This window comes from Hyla sarda, chromosome 11 (assembly GCF_029499605.1).
Source record: "Hyla sarda isolate aHylSar1 chromosome 11, aHylSar1.hap1, whole genome shotgun sequence".
Classification (NCBI taxonomy): domain Eukaryota; kingdom Metazoa; phylum Chordata; class Amphibia; order Anura; family Hylidae; genus Hyla; species Hyla sarda.
In genome coordinates, this window is record NC_079199.1 from 45846223 (window position 1) to 45873232 (window position 27010).

The following is a 27010-nucleotide window of genomic DNA, read 5'->3' on the forward strand; positions in this document are numbered from 1 at the left end:
AATGACGTGATGACGGCGACGGAGAGCGATGATACCCGGCCGGCAGCAGAAACGTTCCGGAGCAACGGGGACAGCGATGGAGCGACATCCAGGGCAGCGGTGACGGGTCCGGAGCGGCGGGGACACGCGAGTATTAAATCCTATGCAGTGGTCTTCAATCTGCGGACCTCCAGATGTTGCAAAACTACAACTCCCAGCATGCCGGAACAGCCAACGGCTGTCCGGGCATGCTGGGAGTTGTAGTTTTGCAACATCTGGAGGTCCGCAGGTTGAAGACCACTATTGGGTTCAAAATCTTTATTTTTTTTTATTTTGCCCCTAAAAATTGGGTGCGTCTTATACGCCGGTGCATCCTATACGGCGAAAAATACGGTATATTCAACAAATTAATCTTCAGATGCAATAACCCACATGACAGATATATTTATATGCCAAGCATCTTTTGCATATTTTCATCTAAATGATAAAAGCAGCATGTTATCAGTCTTTATACTATGCAGCAGATCAGCAAGGCAGAAAAGGTTTTGTATTATGGAAATACATCCTCATCTCCAATAAAATATGATCTGTAGTGCCATGGGGATAATATGACTTCCAGCATGGAGTGCCGTGTTTTTATTGCTCCTCATCTAAGTTCAAAGACTGATAGTGGAGTTTACACTATTGGCATAACTGTAGGGGTGCAGAGGCAGCAGTGGCACTCAGGTTCTGTGCCCCGAGCAGCCCATAAATCCCTCTGCCACAACTGCAGTATTATAAATAGCACATAGTATTACTTAAGAAGATACTTGTCTTTCACCTCAAACATTAGAAAATCAATTAATAAGATTTAATAAAGAGCCTTGCATTTACAACATTTGAGAACTTTGTTCATCTTTCTGTTACATCTGAAGTAATCTTAAAAATCAGGCTCCTTCCTAATCTCTCCTTAAAGGGGTACTCCGGCGCTAAAACATCCAAAGGATAGGGGATAAAATGCCTGATCGCGGGGGTCCCGCCGCTGGGGACCCCTGTGATCTTGCATGCAACACCCTGTTAGAATCAGTCCCTGATGCACGTTCGCTCTGGGTCTGATTACTGGTGATCACGGGGGCTTGAGCATTGTGATGTCACAGTCCCGCCCCCGTGTGATGTCACGCTCCGCCCCCTGAATGCAAGCCTATGTGAGGGGGCGTGACAGCGTGCAAGATCACGGGGGTCCCCATCGGCGGGACCCCGCGATCAGGCATCTTATCCCCTATCCTTTGGATAGGGGATAAGATGTCTTAGTGCCGGAGTACCCCTTTAAATATGTGACTTCTACATGAGCTTTAACCTCTCTAGGAGGAAGCACCAGATGGTATAAAAGTTTTGTCTGTAATAGGAAGCAATGGACCTGTATGATAGATGAGTAAGCCCCCACTTCATGGGCAGTAGGGGTCCATGTCCAAAGCAGGGTAGACAGAGCTTTAGGGCATATATCCTGCGCTAGACGAACCCATAATTTGGATTTTACATTATGAAACATATCAAGAAGACAAGCATAGACAGAGGAGAAAAAATAAAGGCAGCAGTCAGTTAGACCCATATTAAGGGTTAGACGATTTATACTTGGGAGGCATGATGACCAATGAAATGAGCTAAAACATGTATTTTTAACAGTGCATTGGGGGGGGGGGGGGTGATAAAGAGACATAATTTTAGTTTTAAATTTTCACCAGATGTTGGTAACAGCCCAAGTAATCCATGCATACAAAGAAACCAAAACAAATACGCTCAGAAGTTATGTATAATAATGTCAAATGGCCCAGGGAACAAAGTATTGAACACATGAAGAAAGGGAGGTGATAAAGAGACATAATTTTAAAATATATGGGCAGAGGCTAAATATGCTGTAGGGTTTTTGCTAAGGAGGACTAAAAGATCCTATTAAAATCCTTTTTGAAATCAGGGTACAGTACCAAACGTGGAATTCCAAACGTGTACTGGAGCGGACAGGAGTGGTGGCGTGGGGGGTGGTTGGGCAACGGACCGTATTGTGCGTTGTCGCGCTTCATCAGGTACTTTTGTTACTTTTTATTGTAGTGCTGTCCCTAGGCTGCCTAATAGGATAATAAAAACGTAATAACTCACCTCTCTCATAGCCTCCGGTATCAGGGTACCTGGTCTCCAACAGTCTGTTTCCCTGGAGACAGCCGGAGCTTCAGAAGTGACGTCCCATCACCACCATCACTCAGCCAGTCACTAGCCGGAGCGGTGTCATGCCTTGGCCATTGATTGGTGTGTGGCTCTGTCAGTTGCCCCGGCTGTAGACGCTATGCTCTGCAGTTTAGGGAAAAGCTATTTCACTGGCCGTGGACAGTGCACTCTGACACCGGAGGCTATGAGGGAGGAGAAGAAGGCAAATTAAAGCTTTTATTAGGCAGGTTGGGGACAATACTAAAATAAAAATTCCCCCGAACAACCCATTTAACTAAATATTTAACAAAATGTAGCAAATTCTACTGGCGATCTGTGAGCCAAGAGATAGTCCAAGCAGGACAAGGTAGGAAGATATACGAGTCAGAGGGCTCCTGACACTGAAAGAACTATAAAAATGATGTGAGGTATAGAGTAGTAAAACAGGTCCAGAAGGTGGGCCCCAATTGAGGAAGCATAGCACTGAATAACAGGGAAAGACTAGTAAAAAGGAATAAAGGAGGCAACATATCAGTGGACAGAGGAGAATGCTGAAAAGGAGCCCCTCTAAATTACACTGATCTCTTTTGTGGGCCTCAGGTCGGAGTAAAGGCTGCCTTTCCTGACACTTTAGGAAGACTTCGCTGGATGCGCCTTTCTGGGTGTCCTGTCACTGACTACCGCCAAAGCGTGAGTCATGCGGCATCTACATTTTATAGCTTGATTGTCAATATCCTTATCCAGCCGTTTTAGTAATTTTGGACTGAGAACTTAAGAGACAGTGAACATTAAGATCTGTACATACATCAGTAGTAGACAGTACATATACCAGTGTCAAGAAGCCCCCCCCCCCCCCTAAAATTTCTAAATTTAGTAGCTATGCTATAGAAGCACTAATTATAGGGTAACAAGTTTTTATTTAGTTTTATTTAATTTATTTTTTTACAGAAACCTAGCGTTCAGAGGTCTAATTCCTGCACTTTGCATGCAGAAATAGCATTACTGACAAAAGGTTGTGGGTCACTGAGGAACACCTGCCACATGACATGTCCAACAAGGACAACTACACCCAGTCTAACCCTCATGATTTCCCCTTGGTGGCTACTACATCCATGCCGTAACACTTTACCATGTCTGACAGATGATGTATGCTTTACATCACAAGCCCTTCCCTTACATATTCATACTGTTCTCTTCCCATCATTCTGGAACAAGTTCACCTTGATTTTTAGCTGTCCAAAGAATCTTGTCCTGACTGGTGAGGCTTTTTTTTTTTTTTTACCCAAAAAATCTGTCCTTTCTGTTCTGAATGTTACCACTCATCTTGAAATAAACCCACTGGATATTCTGTCATGAAATTGTCTCTTGACAGAAAAACCCAACAACGATATGCTGACCTCCTTGCAGACATATTGACTTGGCTAGATGCTGTGAAGGCGTTTTACTTTACAAAGGAAAAAATTCAGCAGTCATTCACTTTAGTTGTCTTTGTTTTACTTTTAGCTGTTTTGGTGTAGCTTGAACTATCTGAAACAAAAGCTCATGGCTACAAAACAACTCCTAAATGTTACTACTACTTTACCAAAACTAAACCAACTAAACCAAGCACAACCAACACTCAAGTACCCCAACAAAGTAAGAATCACAAAAAGGGACTTACCTCCCACTACTTCCATGCTCTGTCATCTGTGAACACTTAGATACAGTGGGTTAAATAAGTATTGTACAGCATTTTTTTCATTGACAGGAAATTTTCACCAGATGTTGGTAACAGCCCAAGTAATCCATGCATACAAAGAAACCAAAACAAATACGCTCAGAAGTTATGTATAATAATGTCAAATGGCCCAGGGAACAAAGTATTGAACACATGAAGAAAGGGAGGTGTAAAAAGGCATGGAAAGCCAAGACAACAGTGGAAATCTATCAGTAATTAAAGAGCAATTCAACAACTTGTCAGAGCAAATTAACATCAGCTACAAATAATGGCTACAAAAAGGTCTTATTGCCAAGGTGCCACAAAAGACACATCCCATGATGTGTAAAAGCAAAGAGTTGTCTCAAGGCCTTCTTAACCTAATTGTTGCAAAACATAACAATGGCGTTGTTTATCTAAATATTCCAGTGAGCACTGTTGGGGTCATGATACAGAAGTGGATAAACACTTCTTTCACCATAAATTTGCCTCCGGCAGGTGATCATCGCTAGATTTCTGACAGAGAAGTGAAAAGAATAATCAGAAGAGTAGTCCAATAGCCAAGGACACTTGTGGAAAGCCTCAAAAACCCCTGGAATAAGCAAGTTCTGTTGTCTTAAAAAAAACAAACCTAAGTAATGCACACCATTGCTTGAACGTAAGACGTTAAACTCCCTTGCTGAATAAAAATCACAAAGTTTACTGCACAACACTTGGAAAGATCAGTGAAATTCTAGGAGAAACTCTCAAATGCTTTCATGGAAAGAAAATAAAGCTGCTAGAATGGCCCAACCAATCACCTGACTTAAATCCAAATGAAAATCTAGAAAAACTATAGAAGAGGCTCACAGAACCTTCAAGATTTTAAGACTGTGAGGAAAAATAGGCCAAAATCACACCAGAGCAATGACTAGTTTCTCCATACAGGAGGCATCTTGAAGCTGTCATTACTAAGGCTGGGTTCACATCACGTTTTTGCCATACTGTTTTCAATCCGTTTTTCTAAAGAAAACTGTATGGCAAAAAAACGAATGGAACAGTATGAAAAAAGTAAACCATATGCGTTTTTAAACAGTATACTGTTTTTAAAAGTGCATACAGTTCCGTCAGTTTTTATAGAAAAAAAAACATATGTTTTTGAAAGTGTTGTCCATTTTTAATGGGAGGGGTCTTGGGTGAGGGCTTTAAGATTCAAATGCACATGTGCACGGTTGCAGTACGGTTTTTAAACCGGAGTCAAAACCGTGGTTGATCACGATTTTGTCTCCGGTTTAAAAACCGTACTGCAACCGCATAAGTTTTTTTTAACATGGACGTCAATGGGAAACGCACATGTATATGGTTCCATACGGGAAAAATGTATACGTTTTTACTTTGCACATGCGCATTTGAATCCTAAAGTCCCCACCCAAGACCCCTCCCATTAAAAATGGACAAAATTTTCAAAAACTTATGGTTTTTTTCTATAAAAACTGATGGAACTGTATGCACTTTTAAAAACAGTATACTGTTTAAAAACGCATACGGTTTACTTTTTTCCATACTGTTCCATCCGGGTTTTTTTTGCCATACTGTTTTCTTTACAAAAACGGATTGAAAACAGTATGGAAAAAACGTTATGTGAACCCAGCCCAAAGGCTTTTTTTTTTTTACAAAGTATTGAATAACTATCAGTAAATTTTTTCCCTCTGTCATTTTAAATTATTACACATAACTTAATTTCTGATCTTATTTGTTTAGGTTTCTTAGAATTTATTGATTACTTGGGTTGGTACCAAGATCTGGTAAAAAAAAAATTCATGTTAATAGCACCTATGGAAATATATTTAGTAAGAAATTTTTTGACATGTTCAGTACTTATTTCACCTGCTTTAAGTGTCAACGACCATTATTATCAGGTTTGAGCTTAGTTTCCAACAACCCAACTTTAACATCGATAGCCTGAAATCCCCAGGATTGATCTTCTATTGAGCTGACAATATGCTTAAATGGGCACTGTCACCAACTTTATTTTTTGATATGTTGTAGTACTTATGTACTACAACATATCTCTAATATACTTTTATTTAATTTTTTTTCATTAAAATGCTTTAATTTACATTTAAAAACCGGCCACTAGGGGTCACCCTCCTAGTGGCCGGCTGCAGCCTGGCGTGACGTCACACCTGAAAAAGGACTGATTTTGGCCTGGCAATCTGTCCTTTTTCATTTAGGTTGCTCTCGCTCCCTGCCTGTGAATCAGACAGGCAGGGAGCGAGTGCATTGGCATCCCGGCCACTGGCTGGGAGGCCACTCCTCCCGCACATGTCATTGCGCCGCTGTCCCTACACGCCCGCTGTCGGACTCTGCAGTAACTGTAAGTGTAATGAGGGAAAGGGGTTTGCGGGAGGGGGGTTTGTGATGGAGGGAATGGGGTATGCGGGGGGTTGGGATGGAGGGAACAGGGTATGGCGCAGGGGGGTTGACGGAGGGAACGGGCTAGTGCCGCAGCGCCGCATGGAACTAACTTATAGCTTATCTACACAGGGTGCCTCCAGCTGTTTCACTACTACAACTCCCAGCATGTCCTGACAGCCAATAGATGTCAGGGCAAGCTGGGAGTTGTAGTGGTGAAACAGCTGGAGGCACCCTGTGTAGATCAACTAAGGGCGGAAGTCCCCCGCCCAGCAGGCATCAGTGACGTGGTGCCTGCTGGGGAAGTCTGCCTGGTAGTGAGGCAGACAAAAAGTTATTTTTAAAATAGTAAAAAGAAAAATTAAAAGCAGGGAGGGGGTTAGGGATAGATTGGCAATAGGCAGGGAAAGAAAAAAAAATAGGATGGTGGGAGCTACCCTTTAACATTATCCACCTCAGTGGAAACCACAGCAAACCCCACAAGCTAAGACCCTGCAACTAAGACTTGACAACTCGAACCTAATATTGTCCCAGACAACTGGTCAGCTCTTCATGCTGTTCCATGATGCTTGCAATTCCTTGAAGTGCACCCCATGATACTAGTCCTGCAATAACAACCCAGATTAGCCAATGCCTTGAATGGAAAAAACAGCTCACCTCATCCACAGTCCAAACACCGCCCCAACTTCAAAAAAGGAAAAGAAGACATGGATTATCCAGCACCAAGGTGTAGAGTAGTAAATGTTTTTGCTTTATTAGGGATCGATATTACATGGAGGACACGTACAAGAGCAATAAAAGCATCTGACGCTTTTCACGCACAGTGTGGGAGATTTATCAAAAGTTGCCCAGTTGCCCATAGTCACGACCACATTGCTCTCTGCTGACACCCCTGTCCATTTCAGGAACTGTCCAGAGCAGCATATGTTTGCTATGATGATTTTCACCTGCTCTGAACAGTTCCTGACATGGACAGAGGTGTCAGCAGAGAGCACTGTGGTCGTGTCCGAAAAGAAATCCCAAAAGAAAAGAATTTCCTCTGTAGTATACACCCACTAATAAGTACAGGAAGGATTAAGATTTTTTAATAGAAGTAAATTACAAATCTGTTTAACTTTCTGGCATCAGTTGATTTAAAAAAAAAAAAAGGTTTTCCACCGGAGTACCCCTTTAAAACCATATTAATCAAAGTACTGTCAGCATCCGTGTAATAAAAAAAAACACAAAAAAAATAAAAAGAGCCAACCCAAAAATGCAACATTTCGACCTGCATATTTAAAACAAAAAAAAAAAAACATATGCTGGTTGAAACACAGCATTTTTGGTGTTAAATGCATTAATAAAGATGTTTAAAAAATGTAACTGGAAAACAGGATTCGGTCACACGCAAGTTAACCACTCACTATCGCTACTAAGAACACAGCTCCATCTTTAAACATTGTGACATGGTGCACTGGTGTCTGAACAAGCACCTTCCCACCAGTGTTGGGCACCTTCTAGGTCCCCTCCACCCTTAGCATAATCCTTGAACCAGCTGATGACACATTTGCTCACTGTCATCCAATATGGTGGAGACTGGTGAAAGCGCTAAGAACTGTGACCTGCCAGACCCACAAAGATCCTATAACGGAAAAGGGATATGCAGGGGAATACAACATCCATATACATAACTACCACTGTAACACAGGCAAACAACTGAGCAGTTGGGGGCCATTCAAAAAAACATACATACAGTCTCCTAACCTGCAGGGGGGAAGAAAAAGGAAGCTTAATGTTTACCACTTACAAGTTTAAATGAACATAATTTACCACAGTTACTTTCCTTCAAGACAGAATTCTCTTTATAATTGATCTTATTCCCAGTTCTTGTGCAATCTTCTGCTGGCACCACTGTCTAGCCTCAGCACGCAGAATCCTGGCCTTCCCATAGTACTTGTCACAATGCATTTACTGTGCTCTGCGGGGAATAGCTTGTGGATCACATATCAGAACATATCAAGTCTGTAGAGTGTGTCCAGTCATGTATTATAGTGCACAACATACTCCGCATGTCATTTTATGACATGTATATCATTTCCAAGCAGAGAAGAAATGCAGGCTCCAAGGAAGCTTCAACCACTTTATAAAATGTTGTCCCTCAGGTCTTACTTTAGTAACTGAATTAATGGAGAACTCAATAGTGGATTGGGATCCAACTGATATCTCAGCATATGACATTGATCCCTGGTAGATATCACTGGCCGTAATAGATGTTTTTGGTCATGTTTTACTTCAGTGCACAGAAATACAATATTAGAAAACAAAATTCTGTCACTCCTCCTTGAAATAGGGTTTCCATCTCCAGGATGTATACATGAGATCTTATAACGATAAAGTATTAATTTTAAAATAACGATAAAGTATTAGTTTTAAATCTTGGGGGTACAGATTATTATAAGTCTGATTATTAGTCCCAATACAAAAAAAAAAAGCATATACCAGCCGAATCTTCACAAGGGGAAACAGTCTCTTCTGAAATTACATTTTTATGTTATACAGAATGTCGGTGAGAAATATCAGAAGAAGTCATCGGTGGGGGTTGAAGCCCCTTGACTCACACCAACCACAATGGTTAGTGTAGCATGTGGTGTGATGTATAGCATAGGGAACCTGTGCTGTATATTCTACTGCCATGCTTTGTATGATGGTATTGTGCCTGTACACATTGTACGACAACTAAAAGATCAATAAAGCTTGTTCCTTGCATTGGTGCAGATCTTTTGCAATGGGACTGCATTCACCAACAGACTAGTAGATCTGAAGATGAAGGCGTATGGGGGCTGTGCTACGCCTCCTTCACAGTGATCAGTGTCACAGGGCACAGACCCGCTACCTACTACATTTTCAAATGTGTAAAAGTAAATCATCCTATTAAACACTATTCAATCAGTGTTGAAAAATGAGTTTGTTGTTCGGCCGAACCGCTTTCTGCGGTTTGGTTTTCACATGTCATTTTCAATGCATGCTAGAAAGAGTTAAAAATTATAAACAATCTATTCTGTATATATATATATATATATATATATATATATATATATATATATACACACACACATACTATGGAAATGCATTACACATATTTGCTGCAACGGAGATAACCAGTGCATTGGTCTCCAAACTGTGGACCACCAGATGTTGCAAAACTGCAACTCCCAACATGCCCAGACAGACTTTGGAAATGCTGAAAGTTGTAGTTTTGCAATATCTAGATGTCTGGAGTTTGAAGACCACTTCTATATTCCAGCAATTCAGCTAGTATTACAGTTATGTCCTGGTTGCCAGTGATCTAATTCCTTAGGGTTTTATCCCCAGATTCTTGGTCCTTGCTTTCCAGCACCAACCCAACATTTGAATTATATTGTTTCACGTATCTATTACCATTATTTGGCGTTCCCTATTCTGTACTGAGTCATGACAACATTGCTGGAAATGTGGGAAGGGTCGGCACTCGAGTATTATTAGTGGTGCACGAGGACAGTTGCAGAACAATCCCGGCACTCACTGTTATCTTCTGCCAAACGTTGTGTGTTTATTTACATGGTGCTAGATACAACGGACGCGTTTTGGCCAAAGCCTTACTCACACTGTCAGTCTGAGTAAGGCTTTGGCCGAAACACTTCCTTTGTATCTAGCACCTTGTAAATAAACACACAACGTTTGGCAGAAGATAACAGGGAGTGCCGGGATTTCTTTCTTCAAATGACAACATTGCTGCACTGCCATTTTAACATCTGGTGTTTACTAGTGTGGGTTTAACACCCCAAAAACTTACTAAGAAATACTGAAATGTGTCCTAATATATGTGTCTCAGATAGAGGATTTACAATGAGACCCTTATAGGGCATATGAGCATGTCGCATTACTATATTATGAATCCAAAAAAGAAAAAGGACACAGAGGGCACTGTCAGACTCGTCTATGTGCATAAACGATCAGGGGATACTCAGATGTGAACAGGAAGGCAGCCGGATAACAATGTGAAATACTACTGACCAGGGTGCAATGCTAATGAAAAACTAGACGAAGATGCAAAAATTCAAAACACAGATATAAGCTATGCACTCACCTTTCCTAAAAGTTATTTTCATACAAACATTCCGTTTCAGCAGGGAGACTTCATTGATGCAGGGTGCTCAGAGGCAAACAGCCGTTTTCGCACAGTAGGTGTGTGCTTCTTCCTGCCTCTCAAGGAAGAAGCACGCACCTACTGTGCAAAAACGGCTGTTTGCCTCTGAGCACTCGCATCAATGAAGTCTCCCTGCTGGATTGGAATGTCCATATGAAAATACATTTTAGGAACGGTGAGTGCATAGCTTATATCTGTCTTTTGGATTTTTACTATATTATGAACTGTGCAAGCTCGAGATCAGGTATGGCCCATTGAAGAAATCAGGGATCCATAGCCCTTTAAGATATACGAAAGGTTCCTTGGAGAATGACAGATCTTTAGGAAGGACACCAGTAGTAACAATGCATTAGACCTAAACAATGCTCTGACAGGTAGAAAATTTACTTTCGAATCAGCTGTTTGTAATATGTTTCATAGTTCAAAGTTGGAAAAAGACAAAGAGTCCATCAAGTTCAACCTAAAACCCTACTGTGTTGATCCAGAAGAAGGCTAAAAAAAAAAAAAAACCTATGAGGCTGATGCCAATGGCCCTATAACAATGGAAAAATTCCTTCCTGATCAGAATAAATCCCAGAATCAACGTTCTATCCCCATAAATCTAGTATTCATGTATGTTATGGTTATGCTAAGAGTTGTAGTGCGACGGCAAAAAGCCTCATGTTACCCAGTACTTTTATATATTTACATGGAAAGCTATTTGCAAGTAAACATGCAATTCGACTTTGATCAGTGTGTATCTTCAGTCCATATTGAGATAAGGGCTGAGTCTCCGTCAGTTCATTGAATTATTAACACCATGTGTATGTCGGAGTGGATTTTGAGGAAAAAAATGCAGGCAACCAGCGGAAGTTAAAATTTCCCTGGAAAGCATATGGCAGGCTCTCTCCAAACCTCCTGTCAATCAACCGTTATTTTTTTCTATATGCAATTCCTATAAGTAAATGTCATCTCGCCATCAAGCGTAGAACTACAAGTCTCAGCATGCTGGCTTAGATTTTCAACTTTACATCTACAGGTTTGGGACTTTAAAGCTACTACTCCAATACTGCACAGCATATAATTTAACCTGAAAATGACATTTATAAATGACAGTTATTCAGTGACTGGGTTAGATGATAGACCTGGAAAGAAATATAGTGAATACGGGTTTGTCTAGACCAGTGTTTCCCAACCAGGGTGCCTCCAGCTGTTGCAAAACTACAACTCTCAGCATGCCCGGACAGCCGTTGGCTGTCCGGGCATGCTGTGAGTTGTAGTTTTACAACAGCTGGAGGCACCCTGGTTGGGAAACTCTGGTCTAGACATAGGAAGAAAGACATTTTGCAACTTTGATACCCCCAAGTGGTTGGCTAATAGCTTATACAGCAGTGTTCCCCAACCTGTTGCTCTTCAGCTGCTGCAAAACTACAACTCCCAGCATGCCCTGACAGCATCCAGCGACAGCCGAAGAGCGCTGCTGTAAAGCATCCCCACCAGCTAGCAACTTTACCATGCAAAACAAACATAGAGAAGGGCTTTAGCTATAACAGCAGAGTTCTTACTCCCACCGATATAGCAGAGCCAAGTTTGTAAACGTGTTCCCTTTAGTTCCCCATTCGCCTGCAGGTCACTCTAATGCTTTATTGCAAATCACAGACTTATCGTGATGAATAAAAAAAATTGTCAGATGACAAACTCATTCAGCTACAAGTCTCAATGACTGGTCTTCTTTCAATATCCCCAAGAAGAAAAAACGTGCAAGACGACAAAAATCGAAGTCCACCTAAAATGATGTGGTATTTGGTATCTTAACACTGTAACGTGACAATAACAAGTATACAAGGGGGATGAAAAAAAGAATACCAACCTTATTCCTGGCAAAACCTAGACGTAGCTGTTCAACTTGAGTGAGCCGTCCAGGGAGTACGACATGCTAGGCAATGTTTAAATATTTGTCATTTCCCTTTCCATCACTATGGGCTGAATTTTTACAATCACCTGTATACCACCAGAGCTGAGGTCTGCATCTTCTGTGGGTGGTCACCAGTATGGCTATTGCTATTTACAGCAAGTGACCAGAGCACCATCTAGTGCTCATTTAGAGTAACTGACGCCAAAATAGTTGGCACATTTCGGGATACGTTCTTGGAGACGCAGAGCTATGGAATATTCCTTGGAAAAAAGACATAAATGTGTTGTCTGGTATGTGATTTATTATTTTACATTGGCTGAATAGTCAGCCTACAAGCCTGAAAGTGATATGTGCGCTTATTTAGCTCTATTCCCTCTAAAAACAATATATATATGTATTTTTTTTGATCTGTTGAGTAATCCTACCACACACTCCTGTAATATCTGACCTAATGATGGGGGATCAGATATTTGCACATAACAGCAATCTTTAAATCTTTATATCGTGCTTTATTTTGAGAATATTAGTTATTTTAGAATTAATAAAACCCATCGATTAAAGGGGTACTTTTTTTTTTTTTTTTTTAAATCAACTGGTGCCAGAAAGTTAAACAGATTTGTAAATTACTTCTATTAAAAAATCTTAATCCTTACAGTACTTTTTAGCTGCTGAATACTACAGAGTAAATTGTTTCTTTTTGGAACACAGAGCTCTCTGCTGACACCTCTGTCCATTTTAAGAACTGTCCAGAGTAGGAGAAAATCCCCATAGAAAACATATGCTGCTCTGGACAGTTCCTAAAATGGACAGAGATGTCAGTAGAGAGAACTGTGTTGCAAAAAGAAAAGAATTTCCTCTCTAGTATTCGGCAGCTAATAAGTACTGGAAGGATTAAGATTTTTTTTCTAATAGAAGTCATTTACAAATCTGTTTAACTTCCTGGCACCAGTTGATTAAAAAAAAAAATTTCCACCGGAGTACCGCTTTAATGAAAATCTTCTATGATGTGTGCGAGAATAGGCCGGACCCATATGTGTTTCACTGTCTTATTCCAGAACCTTTTACTTCTTTTTACAGCTCTCAGGGCTCAGTTTAGCTCCTGCCACTTCTGAAATGGTCTATTTTTAACCAAAACAAGGAGTGGGTCTAAAATGTAGAAAAATATGCAAATCTTTCTATTATAGTACTTCTCTTTGTCGGTTACAACCCTGGTTTTGGCCAAAAAAATTTGACCAAAAAACTATGTGTGAACCCAGCCTAAGATATAAGGGCTCATGCACACTAGAACAGAGCCTCTGCAGCATTATATGGCAGGAATATAGAGCTGTTTTGGCTCTGCAGTGTTCACTCTGTTCTCCACTTGAAGTCCAATAGAGTATGTCACAATTCATACAGAACCAGAAGAAACCCCTCTCTATGCCTTCACATGAAATCGGAGGTAGAGCAGCTGATTATAGACCCTCTAAGGGCCCAGGCACATTGAGGAAATTCCCTAAGGCTGATTGTTTTTTTTTGTTTTTTTCTGGCAGTTTTTGGAATACTGCCACAGCAGTTTTTGAGCCAAAGCCAGAAGTGTATTCAAAAGGAATAGGGCATATAAAGGAAGGACTTACAATTCTCCTCCCTTATGGATCCTATTCTGACTTTGGCTCAAAAACTGCAGTGGCAGATATCCAAAAACTGCCAGAAAAAAACAAACAAGTGGAAACTTAGCCTCAAAGCTGTCCTTGCAGAATCAACGCCAGAGGAAATAAGCATCACAAATCAAAGTCCTATGGACTAATGGGCTTTTCCAGGTTTGATTCCGCCAAATAGAATGAACATGCTCATTCTTTCATCAGAATGCTATTCCTCTTCGAAAGTTTCGCCACAGAACTTCCAACATATGAACTGAGCATAAGAATCCCCTTAAAGGACAACTGTAGTGGAACACTTTTATATATTCCCGTGCCTCAAAAATAAACAAAATAAACTTATACATACCTTTCTACGAGCCCCCGTTGGTCCGGCAGTGCTGACCTCATTCCACTTCCTGGAGACGGGGATGCCGCAGAGCCGTCGGCGTATCGCCGTCCACAGCGATGTCCCGCCCCGGCCTGTGATGGGCTGAGCCCACTGTCATGTAAGGAGCTCTGGCCGGCTTCTTACATGACAGTGGGCTCAGCCTATCACAGGCCTGGGCGGGACATCGCTGCAGCCGGTGATGCGCCAACGGCTCTGCGGTGTCCCAGTCCCCAGGAAGTGGAAAGAGGTCAGCACTGCCGGACCAACGGGGGCTCGTAGGAAGGTATGTATAAGTTTATTTTGTTTATTTTTGAGGCCCCCGCATGGGAATATATAAAAGTGTTCCACTACAGTTGTCCTTTAAGAGCAATGGGAGGCTGCTGCAAGGGGAGAGTCCATAGTGTGCATGGGCCCTTAGGGGTGTGCATGGGCCCTTAGGGTGTCTGTTAAAAACAGAGCCATAATACGACCATGTCTCTTATAATGCCTTAGCATTGGCTCAAACACACGAAGCGTAGTGTTAGGGGACTGTCTTTTAGGAGAATAGCAGTGTGAGAGAGGAAGGTAAGTTTTATGTTAAGACAACTCTGAATTCCCCTTTAACCTCTTCATGACATGGTTTTGGCCTTTATGATACAGTCCGTTTTTTCAAATCTGACATGTCTCTTTAAAGGGGTTCTCCGCTGCTCAGCGTTTAGAACAAACTGTTCAGAACGCTGGAGCCGGCGCCAGGAGCTCGTGATGTCATAGCCCCGTCCCCATGATGTCACCCCCCGCCCCCTCAATGCAATTCTATGGGAGGGCATTGAGGAGGAGGGGTGTGACATCATGAGGGGGTGGGACTAGACATCACAAGCTCCCGGCGCCTAGTACCCCTTTAAGTGGGAATATATTTGAACTGCTTTTACCTGGCAAAGGGATTCAGAGACAGTTTTTTCGAGACATATTGTACTTTATACTAGTGGTAAATGTTTGTTGATACATGAAGCGATTTTTGTGAAAAGCTCTAAAATATTGTGAAAAATTTCATTTCTCTATGTTTAAAACTCTCTACTTGTAAGAGAAATAGTCATGCCAAATAAATGTAGTTATTAATTCACATCCAAAACATGTCTACTTTATGCTGGCATCATTTGTTAAACATTCTTTTACTTTTTTTTACGACATTAGCAGGCTTATAATAATATGAGCATTTTTTTAAATTTTCAACGAAAGTTCAAAATCCCATTAAAGGGGTATTCTGCCCCTGGCATCCTTTGGATAGGGGATAAGATGTTAGATCGCCGCGGTCCCGCTGCTGGGGACTTCGGGGATCGCCGCTGCGGCACCCCGCTATCATTACTGCACAGAGCGAGTTCGCTCTGTGCGTAATGACGGGGGATACAGGGGCCGGAGCAGCGTGACGTCATGGCTCCGCCCCTCATGACATCACGGCCCGTCCCCTTAATGCAAGTCTATGGCAGGGGGCGTGATGACCGCCACACCCCCTTCCCATAGACTTGTATTGACGGGGGCGGGCCCTGACGTCACGATGGGCGGAGCCGTGACGTAACGATGCTCCGGCCCCTGTATTGCCCGTCATTACGTGCAGAGCGATCTCGCTCTGCGCAGAAATGATAGCGGTGTGCTGCAGCAGCGATCCCCGGGGTCCCCAGCAGCGGGACCCCGGCGATCTGACATCTTATCCCCTATCCTTTGGATGGGGGATAAGATGTCTAGTGGCAGAATACCCCTTTAAACATATATATATATATATATATATATATATATATATATATATATATACGTATACATATATATATATATATATATATATATATATATATATGTATACGTATATATATATATATATATATATATATATATATATATTTCTCAAAAAAAATAAAGGGAACACTCAAACAACACAATGTAACTCGAAGTCAATCACACTTCTGTGAAATCACACTGTCCACTCAGGAAGCAACACTGATTGACAATCAATTTCACATGCTGTTGTACAAATGGAACAGACAACAGGGGGAAATTATAGGCAATTAGCACAACACCCCCAATAAAGGAGTGGTTCTGCAGGTGGTGACCACAGACCACTCCTCAGTTCCTATGCTTCCTGGCTGATGTTTTGGTCACTTGTGGCTCAGGTAGTGCAGCTCATCCAGAATGGCACAATCAATGCAAGCTGTGGCAAGAAGGTTTGCTGTGTCTGTCAGCGTAGTGGCGAGAGCATGGAGGCGCTACCAGGAGACAGGCCAGTACATCAGGAGACATGGAGAAGGCCTTAGGACGGTAACAATCCAGCAGCAGGACAGCTACCTCTGCCTTTGTGCAAGGAGGAGCACTGCCAGAGCCCTGCAAAATGATCTCCAGCAGGCCACAAATGTGCATGTGTCCACTCAAATGGTAAGAAACAGACTCAATGAGGGTGGTATGAAGGCATGACGTCCACAGATGGAGGTTGCGCTTACAGCCCAACACCATGTAGGATGTTTGGCATTTGCCAGAGAACACCAAGGTTGGCAAATTTGCCACTGGTGATCTGTGGTCTTCACAGATGAAAGTAGGTTCACACTGAGCACATGTGACAGAGTCGGGAGATGCCGAGGAGAACGTTCTGCTGCCTGAAACATCCTCCAGCATGACCTGTTTGGTGGTGTGTCAGTAACGGTGTGGGGTGGCATTTCTTTGGGGGGCCACACATCCCTCCATGTGCTTGCCAGAGGTAGCCTGACTGCCATTAGGTACCGAGATGAGATCCTCAGACCTCTTGTAAGACCATATGCTTGTGCGGTTGGCCCTGGGTTTCTCCTAATGCAAGACAATGCTAGACCTCATGTGGCTGGAGTGTGTCAGCAGTTCCTGCAGGAGGAAGGCATTGATGCTATGGACTGGGCAGCCTATTTCCCAGAATCCGATTGAGCACATCTGGGACATCATGTCTCGCTTCATCCACCAATGCCGCTTTGCACCACAGACTGTCCAGAAGTTGGTGGATGCTTTAGTCTGGGTCTAGGAGGACATCCCTCAGGAGACCATTCGCCACCTCATCAGGAGCATGCCCAGGCGTTGTAGGGAGGTCATACGGGCACGTGGAGGCCAAACACACTACTGAGCCTCATTTTGACTTGTTTTAAGGACATTACATCAAAGTTGGATCAGCCTGTAGTGTGGTTTTCCACTTTGATTTTGAGTGTGACTCCATATCCAGACCTCCATGGGTTGATCAATTTGATCTCATTGATCATTTTTGTGTGATTTTGTTGTCAGCACATTCAACTATGTAAAGACGAAAGTATTTCATACTATTAGTTCATTCATTCAGATCTAGGATGTGTTATCTTAGTGTTCCCTTAATTTTTTTTTGAGCAGTGTATAAGACAGCTTAGTAAATGATCATATGGGGAAACTGTTAGTTCATCTCCCTATCGCTGGTTTCCCACTAGCATGATACAGGGGCAGGTATGTGTCCGTATACAGCTATGTTCACATGCTGAAATGTCTGCACGGAGAATCTCCATCCAGACATACCAGAGAGTGCGGGCTGCACAGGAATGCGCCATCTCATAGACGGCTATGCATTCTGTGCAGTCTTCGCACAAAGAATGAAGGTGTTCATTCTTTGTGTGAACACGGAAAAGGGAAAATGAAATTCCATGGAAAATGGAATGGAGCTTGCAGCTGTAAGGCTATATTTACACTCGGCTTGAATGTCCGCACGGAAATTCCGCTGCACAGAGCAGCAGTTCTCGTTTTAGAAAGTAACCACACCTGGTTTTGGTTAAAAATACTGATCAAAATGAGGACCAAATTATGACCAAAATAATATGTGAACCCAGCCTTAGACAGTCAGTATTTAACCCCTTCCCTTCTTCAAAATCAGGTTGTGGGCAAAATCCTGATTAGATCAAATTCATATATGCAGGCTTAAATGTATTTTTGCCACGGCGGGACATGCCGCTGCCAGTGATTAGATGAGGGACAATGTGACACTATGAGCTCTGACGTCACTTCAAGTGTAACGCTTTCTGAGAGGGAGAGGAGCACAGCCAGGGACCAGAGCGGGACAACGGAGGCACCGCTGGAGGTAAGTAAAATTTTTGTTTTTTTATACACTGTTAAGTGGGCAAAGTTATGAAAAATGTCCCCCTTCCGCTAGATAACCCCTTTAGTTGGTTCCAGGACGACCATTGTATGTTAAAACTATTGTATGTTGAGACCAGAACTCTATGGAAACCTGATAATTGGTTCTGAAGCCACCAAAATGTAATCTAAAAATAGGAAAAAGTGAGGATTAAATAAAAATAAGTAGATAACTAATATAGATAAAGCAAATCCTTACATATAAAAGTAAGAAAGATCGGGCGTGGTTTGCCACATGAAGGAGTAAGATGCAACTACGCCGATATTAAACATTGTTGATCCGCTACAGGAGCTTATAGAGGAGCTGGCTGAGATGACGGGACAGTCCACGATGGCGCAGACGCCTCAGATGGAGAAGAATCCCACCCCCTCCACTCTGGCTGCGCAGCTGCTTCTGACCGGCGCGGGCGCCGGACCGAAGACCCACCAGTTACCGGCCCTGCTGGATCTTCCGACGAGGGAGAGACCAGCTCAGAGACCTGCCCCAGCTGCTGCCGATGTGACTGCCTCTGCAGCGCCCGCAGCCTCTGTGCGCCTGCTCGGGAGCTCAGCCGCCTCCGCCCAGGAGTGCTGGGACTCCACTGCAGGCTCTGGCCTATATATAGAGCTGCACCAGCCTCCGCTCTCCCCTCAGACCATCAGGAGTGATGAATGGAGCAGGCTTCTACCTGTCAACAGACACAGCCTGGCATGGAGGTTAGTGAACGGGAGGGACCTGCCCCACAACCCCGGGCCTCCCAGAGGACTGGACTCCCCTTCACCTTCTTATGCCACCATGAGGGCCCCCTCTCCTACCCAGAGCTCAGAAGCCCTCCTAACACCCCCGGGCATCCACATATCATCCTCAGAAGGGGAGCTTGCTGGGGAAGAAGCCACTATAAGGCCTGACACCCCAGATAGGGGCACGAACCTGCACTTGCCACCAGTCCGCTGTTCACATACTCCATCCTACAGTGCCCCAGCAATTTAAATCTGGTGCTTACCGGAGAAACAGATGACATGATTGACCGTGACATGCTTCTCCTTTCCTGTCGGCTGGACCTGAGGGCCCACCGGCTCCTATTATGGACCCACTCATCTCCATTCTCCCTCCTCCGGCAAAGGCAGTGGCTCTCCTACAAGGCCATCCAGAGCTCCAGGCGCTCCTAGCCCTCCTCCCGACGAAAGCAGATATGTCAGCTGTGACTATGGACCTGAGGCACACATGGCGTCAGGACCTTCAACCTGTCCGGCAAGAAGTGACCATTTTGCGGGCCCGAGTGGGGGCCCTAGAGGACTTTCAGACCTCAGTGTTGGACCTCAGATATGCAGGCAACCATAACTTCTCACACACACATGCACCAAGCTCTGGCGGATCACCTTGATGACATTGAAAATAGGAGCCGCCGGAATAATGTGTGCCTTCGGGGGCTCCCTGAAGCTACCCATTCTCAAGAACTGCTCCCCACAGTCACAGGGATCTTTAATATTCTCTTGGGCCGCCCACCTGACTCCCACATCGAGATTGATCGAGTACATCGGGCCCTGAGGGCCCCTAGCTCGGATTCCACACACACTAGAGACCATATTTGCCGTATTCATCGCTGCACTTTGAAAGAACAACTCATGCTAAAAGTTCTCCTAAAAGGAGACCTGGACTTGGCTACCATTCAAATTTATCCGGACTTATGCAGACGCACCCTCCGCCAGAGAGCCCTACTCGGCCCTTGATTCGCATTCTTCAAGACCGTCGCATATCCTACAGATGGGGCTTCCCCTTTGCGCTGCATGTAATCTCGGGGGACTCCACAGCTACTCTCAGAGCACCTGGTGATCTACCCCACTTCTTGGCAACCCACAATCTTCCACCCTTATCTCTACCTGACTTTGCCGCCTTTCTTCAAGACCCGTACACACCACCACAGAGGGTGGCCACCAGACGCCCTCATCCCGACTGGCCGATGCCACAGCGTCAGAGGAGATCGCGACATCGATCGGATGGTCCTTTAGTGGAACACTAATGGGACTTGCTGAATCCCTACCATACAGAAGTTGGGACTTGAGAACCTCATTAGCCCATCACACCTCCCCTCAATCTCCTTCCCATAATCTCCCATAGATGTAATTCTCACCTATCCCCCCCCCCTCACTTTTTATGTCCATTCCAGACCCCGCCAGGGACCGGAGTTTAACCTAGCCATGGCCGTGTATGGTCCTCACTGTCCGCTTTGATCATTACACTCCTACCTTAATAGCGTCAAAGTTTAAATAGTGACTGACTTCACTCTCTGTTACCCCCGCATTAGGGCAGGTGTGTGTACTACGCACCTATTTAGCAGACTGGCTATCTAGTGTACCTAATGTTTTCACCACTCATTACCCTTCAGTGTCCAAGATGTCAGCTCTGACCCTGAAGCTCGGTACCTGTATATATGAGGCCAGGTCCTGGACCAGGTGGTGACAGTGGCGACTATATACGCCCCCAACTCCTACCAGATCTCCTTCCTTACCCGTGTTCTAGAGGACTTATCCTCCTTTGCTCAAGGCATGTTAATAATCAGTGGAGACTTCAATACACAGTTACAACCTCTGTTGGACACGTCCACACAGCGCTTGGCTGTTTCCTACTGCCAGCTTAGCAAACTCCGACGCCTCCTCCACTCTCTGCAGTTATGTGACGTGTGGCTTCTCAAACACCCAACGGACAGGGACTACACCTACTTTTTCCAGTCCTCATGGGACTTATAGCAGACTAGACTACATTTTTCTCCCTCACTATTACCTTCCCCAGCTCTCCTGCACGTACATAGGGAATCTATACCTCTCAGACCATGCACCAGTCTTCTGCTCATTTAGGGTCCCCTCTTTAAATTCTCCACAATTCACGTGGCGCCTTAACGAGTCTTTGTTACTTGACCCCCTATGTTTATCAGACTTAAAATCTACGATCACTAACTTCTGCACTAATCATACTGACGACACGACCCCCCAACCAACACAATGGGAAGCTCTCAAGTGTGTGCTGAGGGGGTGTTGATTAAACATGGCTCTTGCCTGAAACAGGCAAAAATGGCCAAACTGAAGCGTCTGCTCGAGACGTTAAATGACCTGGAGGCGTGGCATAAACAGACCCAACAGGAGTCTATCTTGAGAGAACTGGCTAGGATCCGCCATAAAATCACCACCCTCCTGAACAACACATACAAGAGTTTTAACCCGTTAACGACCACGGACGTCTATACTCGTCCAATGGCCGTTAACGGTGTATGACGCGGCCTCCTCACTCGAGCCCACGTCATACCGGCTGACCCCCAGCTGATTCCTGCAGCTGGTGGCTGGCGTTAATAGCCGACATGCGGCGATCGCTGCGGCCAGCTATTAACCCTTTAGATTAACCCGCCAGCTATTAACCCTTTAGATTAACCCGCTGTCAAAGTTGACAGCGGCGTCTAAAGGTGCCTGTATCCAGTCCCTGGTGGTCCAGTGGGGTGGATCGCCGCACCCCCCCCCCCCAGAGCGATCGGCGATCCACTACTGAGGAAGCCTGAGGGCCTCTCTTGCTGCGGCGGCTCCGGTGCCCAGAATGATAATGCCTGGAAGGTCCAGGCTTTATCAATCGAGTGCAGAGCACACAGATCAATGGGATTGTATGTAATCCCATTGATCTGTATGAGGAATCAAATGATTCCTCCTAAAAGTCCCCTAAGGGTACTAAAATTGTAAAAAAAAAAAAAAAAAAAAAAGAAAAGTTTAAAAAAAGTTTAAAAACACACACATTAACCCTTTCCTTATTAAAAGTTTAAAATCACCCCCTTTTCCCAAATTCCATATAAAAAATATATAACCAGAATAAAAATAAACATATATGGTATTGCCACGTGCGCAAATGTCCGAACTCTAAAAATATATTGTAAATTAAACCACACAGTCAATGACATACGCACACACAAATTCCAAAGTCAAAAATAGCGTATTTTTGGTCACTTTTCATACCATAAAAAAGGCCGATCAAAACAAAAATGGTACCGATTAAAACTTCAGATCATTAGCCCTCATACCACCCCATACACAGAAAAATAAAAAAGATATAGGGGTCAGAATAGGACAATTTTAATAGTATTAATTTTCGTGCATGTAGTTATAATTTTTCCCAAAAGTACAACAAAATCAAACCTATATAAGTAGGGTATCATTTTAATCGTATGGACCTACAGAATAAAGATAAAGTGACATTTTACCGGAAAAATGTATGGCGTAGAAACGGAAGCCCCCAAAATGTACAAAATTGTGTTTTTACTTCAATTTTGTTGCACGATGTTTTTTTTTCCGTTTCGCCGTAGGTTTTTGGGTAAAATGACTGATGTCATTACAAAGTAGAATTGGTGGCGCAAACAATAAGCCCTCATATGGATTTTTAGGTGCACACTTGAAAGGGTTATGATTTTTAAAATGTAAGGAGGAAAAAACGAAAGTGCCAAAACAGAAAAACGCTTGGTCCTTAAGAGGTTAAACAGAGATGCTCCCGATCTTTCTATGAATGGGGGAACAAACCTGGGAAGGATCTAGCAAGGGCAATCAGAGACAAACCAGTGGCCTTATACATTCCATCTATTAACACCTCCGAAGATAGACAGAGCTTCCTTACCAGCGACATATTAAAGGCCTTTGAATGATATTATACCAATCCTCCCCCCTGCCGACTCTCCACACACGGGGTCACCGATCTCGCTAGCGAACTACATACAGAACACGGCCTTTCCCACACTATCTGAGAGCGCAATTGAAATGCTGGAAGCCCCATTCACTGAGGAGGAGATAGAGGGAGCGATAGCTAGACTATCATCGGACAAGAGCCCAGGCCTGGACGGGTACACCGGAAAATTCTTTAAAGCGCTCAAACCAGAACTGATCCCCCTCCTATGCCGTACCTTTAATAGTATCACTCCTGATTCGGGTTTCCCTCCCTCTTTTCTAACCGCACACATCACAGTCATACCCAAGGAGGGTCGAGACCCTAACCAATGTACCAGCTCCCGCCCCATATGCCTATAACAGGAAACTGTTCGCGAAATTGCTCGTGGACTGTTTGGCGGCAGTCCTTGGACCTCTAATTCACCCCGAACAATCAGGCTTCATTCGCTCACGAGAGGCACGCGACAACACAGTGGGCGCTTTCTCCATTGTACACCGGGCCATAGCCCAGGGACAACCGTTGTTGTTCCTCTCTCTGGACGCCGAGAAGGCGTTTGATCGAGTGAGTTGGGGGTTAATGGGACTCTCTAGCCCAGATAGGTTTAGGCCATTCCATGCTGGGGCTTTACACCATGACTTGCAAGCACACGTTCGAGTTAATGGATCCCTCTCCTCTCCCTTTCCCATCCGCAAGGAAGGGGTGTCCGCTTTCCCCCCTCCTTTATGTCTTGTGGATGGAACATCTCCTGAATGCTCTGTGGAGAGACCCAGCTATTTCGGGCCTCCAAGTGGAGGAGAGTGAGCACCTCTGTTCGGCTTTTGCGGATGATCTTCTACTTTTCTAGGATCTCCAAGCAAATACCCACTAGACTGAAGCAGGTGGGTGGACTTGCCATCCCTGACTGTAGGGCTTTCTATATCGCAGCTTCCTTAACACAGTTTTTGGACTTCATTTGTGGTCGCTCTTCGAAATGCGGGGTAGAAGTAGAGATCACTGGGACTGACCTACAAATCACATCTGTGCCTTGGTTACCGCCGGGGGCTGTTTCATCGTGGAGGGTGCGCTTGCTACCGTGGGTATCTAAGGAATTTGTCATCACCATTCAACGCTCTCTTTCCAAAACACAGCTCTTCTCCCCTGACGGTCTACTGATGCCAATCTTGAGCAACCCCCGCTTCCTTCCGGGACTTTCTAGATCGTCCTTCCTTGGGATCTCCAAACCCCCAGCTCTACCGATACAGGGTTTTCTAGATGGTACACTTCTCCGTCCTTATGATGCCTTAGTCCCCGAATACCTTCGCACTCCAATGAGACATATGCACTACCTTCAACTCACACACTTTGTCAAGTCAGAACACACAAAATTGAGATTGGATAGAACTCTGCTCCACTTCGAGAAGCTCTGCATTTCCTCCTCCCCGACTCCCAAGGCAGTGCCCTTAATTTATGGTCTATTCCTGGAAGAGGCAACTCAGAGTCCACTGACATTGCATTGCAACCTGGGAGGCAGAACTGCAGACTTCTTTTGCACCATCCGACTGGTCTGCGGCTTTCACTTTGTGCCACAAGCTTTCTATTTCCTGTAAAGCTTAGGAAACCACCTTTAAACTCCTATCACAATGGTATAGGGTGCCCGAGATCCTCCACAAAATGTTTCCTTCTGTATCTGATCTATGCTGGCGTTGGAGAGGAGAGAGGCACGATGTCTCATATATGGTGGTCTTGCTCATTGCTTTCCCCCTTTTGGACTGTAGTAATATCCCGCATTGAGACTATCACGGTGTAGGGTACCCAAATGATCCCAAAGTGCTACTCCTGACTATCCTCCCGATTACCCGTAAGACCCCTCCTAGAGTCCTAACCCATTTTCTACTGATGGCAGCTTGCACAGTGATTCCCAGATGCTGGAAATCTACACCCACCCTGATGATAACTGACTGGTACACGGAGATACTCTTTCTCTGTCGTATGGAAGAACTGATGGCAGACTCTACAGGTCCTGCTGAGAGGTTCGGGACAATATGGAGACCTTGGTTAGCTTTACTTGAGACCCCTCTTTATAGAGCGCATTAACTCCCACCAATGACGTGAGACCCTCGCATACCCCCACCCCCGCTACTGTGCCTCAGTCACACTCGATATCTAGGCAGACGAGGATTGGCGGAAAGCGACATCGGGAACGATGGCCACGGCGACCAAGGGAGCACAGGTCAGTGGTTCTCATAACTATGTTTTCTCTCTTCTTTATCTCCCTTCTCTCTCCCTCTCCCATCACCTCCCCCCCTTCCCTTCTTACTATCCCTGTTCCTATCTCTCCCATGACCATTTCACTATATTCACTCTTTCCTTTTACCGAAGAGCATCTTATCAGATAGTGCTGACTGTACTATGTCCACAATGCCCTTTTCTGCGACATGTGGACATTTGCTTCACACAAGTGCCTTGACGAACCAAACCCTACCAGCATTAATGTACAGTTCTGTGATGTTAGACATGTGATACTCAATGGCCCTTATTTACTAAGAGTGGAATGTAGGTTTCTTTGTGGGTTTTAATTCTCTACAATTTATTTTCCACGGTATTTACTTAGGTTTCCCTACATTTTTTACACAAGCTTTTTTTTACACATGCCCTGATCTGTCTGGTTTTCCTCAGCTTAAATCCACCACATTTTATGTGGAAAACTCAGTAAATATGTTGGGTTTTTGTGAAAATGTTGGGAACATGCCCCTTTTCAGAGACCACGCCCCTTTTCCCGGCGGCCATGCTCCTTTTTTCTGGTTTTCTTAGCAAAATGGAGAGTTAGTCTGTTTTTTTTTTTTTTTTTTTTCAATGCTGGCGCAAATTCTGGCGCAGACGGAATTTCTGGCGCAATGCAGCAGAATCTGGCGCACAACCCAATAAAATCATGGTTTGAATACAAAAAAAAAGAAAGATCTCCTGGGAGCTGTAAATCACTGTCTATGTAAAGGAAAGGAGCTTCTTTAGGTTCCTGTACAATAAACACAATGTCCCAAAGAAGTAAAATGGAGCTGCCCTTACAGCTAACCCTGGCACAGGTAAAGAGTAGTACAGATCATGTAGTACCTCCCTATACTGTAGGGTGCACCAGCAGACAGCCTGTCAGTGCATGAATTTCAGTAATACAGGGGTTTTGTCAGTGAAATGACCATTCTAATTGGTCAGTTCTTTCAGCCATTGACATGTTTCACAGATCTGGACTGCCTGAAGCATTGTATGTTGAGTCTGGTACTCAGTGATATTGACGATCTGATGGAGCCTGCCCCAGCAGGTCAACTTTTTCTTTGCACAGGTTTTGATAAATCTCCCCAATTATTATTATTATTTTTTTTTAAATACTGAAGATCTAGAATATATATATATATATATATATATATATATATATATATATTATATATCTCACATAATAATAAAACTTTGGGGTTGTTTTTTATATTCGCATATAAATAAACACTACATCACTTTACTCACAGCATTTTGGATGGTTAGGTTCTTTGTGGGCTCCATTATTGTCCCCATTCATAGTGGTGTCATCATTAACCCATTAAGGACCAGGCCATTTTACACCTTAGGACCGGAGCGTTTTTTTAACATCTGACCACTGTCACTTTAAGGATTAATAACTCTGGAATGCTTTTACCTATCATTCTGATTCAGAGACAGTTTTTTCGTGTCATATTCTACTTTATGTTATTGGTAAAATTTTGTCGATACTTGCATCGTTTCTTAGTGAAAAATTCCCAAATTTGCTGAAAAAATTGAAAATTTTGCATTTTTCTAACTTTGAAGCTCTCTGCTTGTAAGGAAAATGGATATTCCAAATAAAAAAAAAATTATTCACAAATACAATATGTCTACTTTATGTTTGCA

The 27010-nt window shown here is 43.7% G+C and overlaps 1 protein-coding gene across 6 annotated transcripts in view; it reads right to left on the reverse strand.

Moving 5' to 3' along the window:
- ESR2 (estrogen receptor 2) overlaps nt 1–27010 on the reverse strand; it is a 196711-nt gene that overhangs the window by 133349 nt on the left and 36352 nt on the right. For 3 of the 6 annotated variants that reach the window (XM_056546604.1, XM_056546605.1, XM_056546596.1), the window contains exon 1: nt 2113–2263. The exons of 2 other annotated variants lie outside the window; for them this stretch is intronic. The gene's annotated coding sequence lies outside the window, so the exon portion shown is untranslated. Of the gene's footprint in view, nt 1–2112; nt 2264–12261; nt 12393–27010 lie in introns of those variants that run through there. One more of the 6 variants, XM_056546597.1, reaches the window with a different exon arrangement.